This window comes from Zootermopsis nevadensis, unplaced genomic scaffold (genome assembly GCF_977971745.1).
Source record: "Zootermopsis nevadensis isolate Lab colony 2312 unplaced genomic scaffold, Znev_1.0 Znev_ptg000046l, whole genome shotgun sequence".
NCBI lineage: Eukaryota > Metazoa > Arthropoda > Insecta > Blattodea > Termopsidae > Zootermopsis > Zootermopsis nevadensis.
In genome coordinates this window covers 226,626-235,350 of record NW_028259178.1, presented here as the reverse complement: position 1 = coordinate 235,350, position 8,725 = coordinate 226,626, and positions in this window count along the sequence as shown.

Below are 8,725 nucleotides of genomic sequence, written 5' to 3'. Positions count from 1 at the left end.
GGCATCTCAGATCTCCTGGAGAACCTTCCGAAAAGGCCTGCGTCGAGTTGACACGCCGTCTCCTCGCCGCGATCCATTCCCTCCCACTCGGGGGGTCTCGTCCGCGAGCCATCCTCAAAACCGTTCTTCTCTTCATAACCGAGAATGACTGCACGGCCTAGAAGACACGGAGGTAAGGCCTTGCGGCTGGCTTACTGGAACGCCGACGTTTGTCTCCTGAATGAGACGCACCTCACGTCGGGTCGGGCTTTAAGGTTCGCGAACTATGTTTGCCACCGGACGGACCGCCCCATCAGGGGGGTGAGGCACGGCGATCCTCGTCCGCAGGGGCATAGATCATTACCCTGTGCCGGTCTCGGGTCTGGAGCACCTGGAGGCATCCGCCATGCATCTGGTGCTGGCAACTAGGAAACTGAAACTCGTGGCGGCTAAAAGGAACCACGCCATTTGAAGAAGAGAATGATGAGAGTGACGAAGACCTGAACCTTTACAAGTGAGTTCAATGTGTGACGTACAAGCTCCTTTAAACACAGGCCAGCGTTCTAACCGCTAGACCACCGTGGCTCTCCAAATGTAACCTTAATGCAGTAAATTAACGACACCTCATAGAGCCCGCAAATTTTGTCGCCCTTAAATTCTTGTGGACATGTAGAAGTCTTTAGAAATGAAAAGTGACTGATTTCACCTGCTTTTGTTGCAGGTGGTTGATTGGTGGAGTCTAGGCATCATCGTGTATGAGATGCTAAAAGGAACCACTCCGTTTGAACAAGAGGGTGATGAGAGTGACGAAGACCTGAAGCTTTACGAGTGAGTTCAATGTGTGACGTACAAGCTCCTTTAAACACGTTTCTCTCGAAAGACGTTTGTCGCTACCTTTCGATCTTAAGATCAATAACCACTTGAAGCACGTGCTAAGCACAGCGTAGATTGAAAGCCCGAATGTGCGCCCTTTTCAAAGCATACACGGGGGGCCGGGCTTGGAAAATGATAGAGGATAGATTATTAAAGCCATGCTACCTGGGCAGGGACGATCATACTCGGAAAATTAGGACTAGGAAACAAAGAACGGATGTAGGCAAATATTCCTTTGTAAATAGGACCATAAGAAGCTGGAACCAATTACCTCCAGGCGTGCTAGAGTCTTTCCCCTGTAAATTAGGCACCTTTAGAAAGAGGGTCAGAAAAGTAGTTACAAGCTAAGGGTTATTAAGTTGGGAATAAATGGTGATAAGTGAAGTGAAGTGTCTTAGTCTCCAAGTGATGAAGGGCTGTAGTTCTTTGGGATAAAATTTTCATGTACTGAGAGCGGACTTTATATTCTACTCTTAAGTATTGTGATTAATTAGTGGATGTGTGTTTTTTTATTGTGTGTCAGATGTTTTATTTTGAGTGTGGTATGTTGTATTGTTGTGTCTCATTGTATTGTTGTGTGAGTGCATCAGTTCATGACGTTTGTAATACATTACAGTTATTGTCTTATGTCTAGGTGGTATTAAGTTCTTTTTTTTAAGTTAAGTACTTGAGGTTGGATGGTTTTGTAATTTATGAGTTGGTTGATTTTGAGTGGGATGTGATGTTTTTGTTGTGTCCTTTTTTATTGTTTTGTTCTGTCTCTGTGTTGATGTATCTCATTGTATGTTGTGTCTTATGGTTTTTGTTGTGTCCTTTGTTTATTGTTTTGTTGTGTCTCATTGTGTTGATGTATCCCATTGTTTGTGTGTCATATTGTTTTTGTTGTGTCCTTTTGTTTATTGTTTTGTTCTGTCTCATTGTGTTGATGTATCCCATTGTTTGGGTGTCATATTGTTTTTGTTGTGTCCTTTGTTTATTGTTTTGTTGTGTCTCATTGTGTTGATGTATCCCATTGTTTGGGTGTCATATTGTTTTTGTTGTGTCCTTTTGTTTATTGTTTTGTTCTGTCTCTGTGTTGATGTATCTCATTGTTTATTGTGTCTTATTGTTTTTGTTGTGTCCTTTTGTTTATTGTTTTGTTCTGTCTCATTGTGTTGATGTATCTCATTGTTCTGTTCTGTCTCATTGTTTTGTATGTTATTGTAGGACACTGCCACCGGGTATAAACCCATTTGCAGTCAATAATAAATAATAATAATAATAATAAATAAACCTTAGGACAGGGAATGAATTGCAGTCAGAAAAAATGCCTGGTGGCCAAAACCATTTAAAATCTGACGATTGTACAGGGCTCTAATTGACTGTGAGGGACAGGGCAGTAAAGGGTTCGAAATGTTGAGAAGCTGAGTGCGTCCTTATAGATGATCCATCTTAAACGTCTGTGGTGTTACCCGCTGCAGAGATTTCCGTGAAAAAGAGCCACTGATGAGGTTTCTTATAATAGAAGCAAGAGACTTTAAACACACTAATTATGGATGCGTATTTAATATGTAGTTTTCTGTATACAAATACAAGAATGGCGTTCTTTTCTCCCATTGCAGACGAATTCTGGAGCAGGATCCGGAGATCCCGAAGAAGTTTTCCGCTAAGGCGAAACATTTCGTCGTAGGATTGTTAACTAAAGAACCAAAGAAGCGTTTTGGTGCAGGCGAGAACGGAGTCGATGACATCAAGAGTCACCCATTCTTCAACGTGAGTTCTGTCTCCGTGTCTGTTCTAAATGTTTCACAGTAACAAGTTAGGAAGAGAATGCGTAAATCATTGACAGATGCCGTTTTAAACAAACAAAAAACTCTCACCGCACGCCTTAGATTTCCAAATAACTCGCTTAGAACCTTGCGTGCATCGTAAAACACCCCTCCCTGCAATCTGTACTGTTGCTAAATAACTTACAGCAGACCAGACTATTTTCAGAATCCTCCTTCTGTCTGCACAGCTGAAGTGTCTGTTCAAATGAGATACTCCCAGTTGTGCCTTGCCAGCCAGACGTTCGCTCTGCAATCACGGTTAATGCTCGTGTTTCATCCCACAGAACATCAACTGGGCTGATACAGAACAAAAATCCACGATAGCTCCGTTTGTGCCGGACTTGGACAAGGATAATCACCACCCGTCATCCACTGCTCGATCCCAGGATAGTGACACTTCATCCTCAGGTGAGATACTTGACGCAATTTCAGAAGAAACCTACATTTTGTACCTCGTGTTTCCCTAAACGAGTTTGATTTCAATGTGCCCTGAAAGTGACACGACATGTTGACGTTGGTCCTCTGCGTTTTAACGCCATGTGCACACGCAAATACATTTCTGCGTTCCGGAGGAACATACTGCCTCCATCGCCATCGCTGAAGATGGTATCAGCACATTCCTCCGAAACTTTGGTACAGAGGCAACTCTGATGATGTGAGTTTCCTTTTCCAACCAATTGCTTCATCTGTTTGCAGAAAGTGTTGTCCCAGGTCACATAATTAGTTAAAATGTGGTCCAGGAATTGCCTTCTGCCCCACATTCACTGGACTCAGTTTATAAAACTGCTCAGAAGTAACAAGAAAGGCGACTTTATGGGGAGAATTATGCACAGCTTTAATTTTTAAAACATGGAACAGTAGTTGCAGTCTTCAGAGAATGTTAGAGTATTTATCAGCAGAAAATATACTGGAGCAGACGTGTTCAAGTGTCGGGAATCGCTGTGTCCGTTACACGAACAGACTGAATATGTCGTGTATTTCTCTTCAGCAGAGACTACGAGCAGTACACAAACGACGGAGATTCTTGCAGGGCAAGGAACACCTGCGGTTGTCGGGAAGACTCCGTCACAAAAGAGGAAGCTGGGCAGCTCAGAAGCAGGTAATTTCGTACCCTCGTCGCTGAGCAGCGGTCAGCGCGGGACCTACCAGTAACCGTGCGGGCATTGGACGCCCAACCCCGCACGCCGAGAAGGATAAGAAGCGATCACTTGCATACGCCGTGCCTAGGCGATCGGTGGGTGAGAGTTGTTCACGGATAGTTATCCACGGAGAGTTCCTCAGCGCTCGGCGAGGTATGGAAGGAGGTGAGCTGGCCTTTCTGAAGGCCCACCTCCCTGAGCTGCTCCAGCAGATCCGGAAGCAGCTCCTGGACGCCATCGCCGCGGAAAAGAAGACAGCGGGCAGCAGCAACAGCCGTGGTCGGAGGGCCTACTCGAGTCGATGACATCAAAAGGCAAATATTCTTCAACGTGAGTTCTGTCTCCGTGTCTCTTCTAAATGTTTCACTTCTGAACTGCGTCTTGTCCACGTTAACTTGTATTAAGAAAATCAAGGTTTCCCGTTTCTTCGTGAGCAGAACTCATCGAGTGCAGCAAATATCATAACACTGACAGTAGTTGCTTTAAGAGTTCACAGTAACAAGTTAGGAAGAGAATGCGTAAATCATTGACAGATGCCGTTTTAAAGAAACTACCTCTCACCGCACGCCTTAGATTTCCAAACAACTTGGTGAGACCGGGCTTCTACTTAGATATCACTCCCCCCTCCCCATTAGTAAGCTGGTGTCGGTAAGTGCCCCAGCTTACTAATGACCCTCCCGGGATCCGGCGTACGCTTGACGTTGGTGGTCCTTCCAGTGCCAACGTCAAGCCAAGAAAACCTCGCACCAAAAAGACCACCGTTTCGGACACCCTAAGAGATAAAACCACCTCCACCAAAACTTCATTGTCCAAAAAACCCAGACAAACGCGGAGATCTCCGTCTACCTCTGACGATCTAAACACGTCCTTTTTGTCTGACTCCTCTGACGAAATAGCCCATATCTGTGGTTTGACCCACCATCAGGAACCAAACCAAAAACCCTCTTCAAGCAGCCCCTCAGGCGCACACAAACTGACTGTGGAAGCAGACATCCACTGTTCCCAGGGTGGTTCTGGATTGTCACGTAACCTCGGGGACGCCCCCGCAAGGAAGGCAGACCCAGTCTCTGTGCGGGCTCCTTCCGAACCCGCGGAGATCGACGGGATCCGGGTAGACGAGGACTTCACCGTCCAAATCTCCCGGAAAACCAAAAAGCTTTTAGGGAAGGGAGTCTCTGCTCCGGTGTCGGTCGAGGCCATCAACACGTCACTGCCTCCCTCTCCCGCTCCGCAGTCTCCAGTCCAAACAGCCTCCAAGTCTCAATCTTCCGGGACCTACTTAACTGCACCACGGGACAAGATAGAAATAGAGGGGAGGAAGACTTTTCCCGATTCTCAGATAGCCGGATCGACTTACTCTCCATGGAAGGCAACGACTTGGCCTTTCTAAAGGCCCATCTCCCTGACCTGCTCCAGCAGGTACGGAAGCAGCTCATCGACGCCATCGCCACCGAAAAGAAGAGGCAGCGGGCAGCAGCAACAGCCGCGGCCCGAGGGCCTCCTCGAGCCGGCGCCGGCAAGAGGAAAGCCAACGAGTTGGACTTGTCCAACTCGGGCGGTTCGACGGAACCCGCATCTAGGCGCCCGGCGCCCGGGCCACTGTCCGGAGCCGGGTCCCCTCCTCTGCCGGCACCGGCAAAAGTTCATCGGCCCGATGGCTCGGCGACGGCAGCAACAGCAACTTCCACGGGCGAACAAGCCACCTCGTGTGGCCGGCAACTCGGCAGCTATGCTGAGGTCAGCGCGGCGTACACCGGGGTAGTGGCCGGGCGACCGGTTAAAGGGGCGACTGCTGGGGTGGATTCCTCGGCACCGCTCCCCACTAAAGCCGGGGCCTCGCAAGAGGTTAAAGGAGTGAGGGACGTGAAGTCGTCCCGCGGACCTCTCCCCGCCGCGCTGAAAACGCCAAGGGACCCGGCTCCCAGCCGGCACCCGCTTCCTGGACGGAGAAGGCACTTCGGCGCAGGTCTCCCCGGGACCTGTCCGGGCCGCTCACTGGCGTGTCATCTGACGCCGCTTCTTCCCACGCTCAAGTGGACAAAACGGCTCCGGGGGAGCGCCGTAACAAAACCCCGGTGTACGTCTCTGGGGTGAAGGACGTACGCGGCTTCCTGCAGAGGATTCGCGCGGAGTCGGGCTGCGGGATCGTGGCCCAGATGAAGAGAGACCTCGTGACTTTGGTGCCTGAGACCGCCGACGGGTTCCGGGCCACCGTCAGGGTCCTGCAGTCCCTCGGTGAGGGCGAGGGTGTGTTTTCACACATTCTCCCTCCCCGAGGATCGGTGCGTGCGCCTGGTGATAAAAAAACCTGGGCGTGCGCATGCCCGAGGCCAGCCGATCGAATGGGTAAAAACAGCGCGGTATCTGGGGGTCACCCTTGACGCCGGGCTTACCTGGTTGGCGCACGTCAACCAGGTAGGAAAGAAGGCGGCGCAACGATTAGGTGTGCTAGGCCCGCTCATCAATAGGAAAAGTGGCCTGTCCATCAGGAACGGTGTGCTGCTCTATAAGCAGCTCATCCGTCCCATGATGGATTACGCATGCCCAATCTGGAGGTCAGCTGCCCGCACCCACGTCCGGAAGCTGCAAGTGTCTTCGCATTGCTACTAACGCGCCCTGGTACGTTAGTAACAGGCAAATACATGAGGATCTGGGGGTCCCGTTCTTTGCCGACCACACCAGAGCACTGACTGAGAGATTTGACTCGAGGTTAGCTGGTGTGGGGAACCCCTTAGTCCGGCAACTCGGGAGGCACTCGTGCCGAACGAGGGCTGCCAGAGGTCGCCCAAGGGCTACCGAGGGCAACCGATGTTCAGCAGGCCGGCCGAGGCCGTCCCCAACAGACGGCCAAGTCGGCACAACGAGTGGTTAGACCACTCGGCTACCCTGACTGAGGTTTTCCGTGCTTTTCCTCAGTTGTAAGGCGAATGCCAGGGTATAATTTAATAGGGGCACGGCCCGCCACCCTCCCACCTCCCCGATCACGGAGGCCGTCAGCTGAAGTGATCTTCCCCCCATGCCGCAGAGGCCTTCAGCCGAAACGTCCCCTCCCTCTCAAGGGTTCAAACCCCAGAGATCCAACCAACCAAATTCCTTTGGACAACTTGCCTGACGGGATAACCTCTCATCAGCAGCAACAGATCCCAATTTGAATGGTCGAGGCTCCCGCCACGACGTAACCCCGTTAGCGTTAGCAGAATTTCAGTTTTTTATACTAAGACCGTCTACCATTTCCAGCAATGCGCCTCGTGCGCAGGAATGGTGTCACCTACGAAGGACGATGATCCGTCCTTTTGGTTGGTTGGGTTTCGAACAGTCGTGCGATGGTCTTCAGGTAGAGAGAACTGACTTGGCCCATCGAGAAGCCGTGCGGGATCTGTGTAAGGGTCCGTAGGAAGAAGCCAAAACAGCGGAGAAGAATAGGACGCCAGCTTACGCCGTGCCCACCCGCGATTACCGAAACCTAACGGTGACAGCATAAGCAAAGGGACAACGCAGAAGCAAGGTCTGGCGGGCTGGTGCCCTCCACACCGGGCATACCAAAGTTAAGTGCAGAGGAAAGCGTTAGGGGCTTCCACCTCCTGGCAGGCGTGGGTGTTGGTGAGTACACCGCGTGAGTCAGGATGGTGAAACCCAAGGTGGTGAGACTTAACCCGCAGGGAGTAAAGAGAATGCTAGACGTCTCCGGCCCCTCAGGCCGACGAACAAAAACGAAACTAACTACTAAAACAGCTAAAGACATGAATCAGAAAAAACAGGCAAAACGTACACCTCGGTCCCCGTTAACTACTGACTTTGAGAATTCGTCGTCAGAAATTTCAGACACAGAAATAACGTCTATTTGGCAACAGTGTCAAGAAGGAGCTAAAGTATCGGCAACATCGCCAGTAGCAGGCCCTTCTGGAACTCAAAATTTAGTCGTAGAGGCGGAGGTCCACTGTTCCCAAGGTCAGTGCGCAGAAATCAACAGACTCTGCTACAGCGTCCTCTGAACTTTTGAATCCGGAGGAAATTGTGGAGGGAGATGACTTCACTGTCATTTCCTCCAAAAAGAAACTAAAAAGAGCACCTCCAAAGCCCGCAGTTATACTGAAGAAGCAATTAACGCTGAGTTACCTTCCTCTCCCACCCCTGAGACCCGTGATTCTGGGAAGACAGGACACACCAACAACCAATACCCAAACGCCACGCGAGCGAAAATCCCACCGGTAGTCATTCACCACCACTTTGAAGGTGACATGACCCGACTAAACAAGGACTTCCACGCAAAATTCCAGCCGCTGTGTTTCACTTCTCACAGATTAAAAGTGTTCAGGTGTCTGAATACCCATTACCTTAACAACTTTAGTTTTCTCAGTTAGCAAATTGAAACGAAGAGTGGAAGTTCGAAGCTGTTCAATTATATTTCATCCAACCATCATGTCAGAAGACCTACTCATCAGTCTTTTAAGAATAACCTCTCCAAGACGGGTAAGTAGTAAAGAACTAGCAACCATTGGTTTGGTATAATTAATAGAAAAATGCAACCTGTTTCAACACAAGGCAAATGAGAAAGAGCTCCGATACGATGTACTTCTGATCTCTCCTATTACAACTTCGATATTACTTCTCCGACCAATATACGCAGCATAAACATCACTCCGACAATACGATTGTATCAATGATATGTAACACAACAACAAATGTTGATACAATGTGAAAAACAAAGAAATGATAAGAAAATTTACAAATTAGTAATTGAATTAAGAGTTTATAACATACACCTGATGACGGCTCTATAAAAGCCGAAACATGTCGAGAATGTTCCATATGTAAATCGAGTACTCGATACGGAACAAAGGATAATATTTTAACCATATAATTATCTTATATTACTTTATTGTGATTGACGGACAATTTTAATATATTTTAATACTATTATTTTAA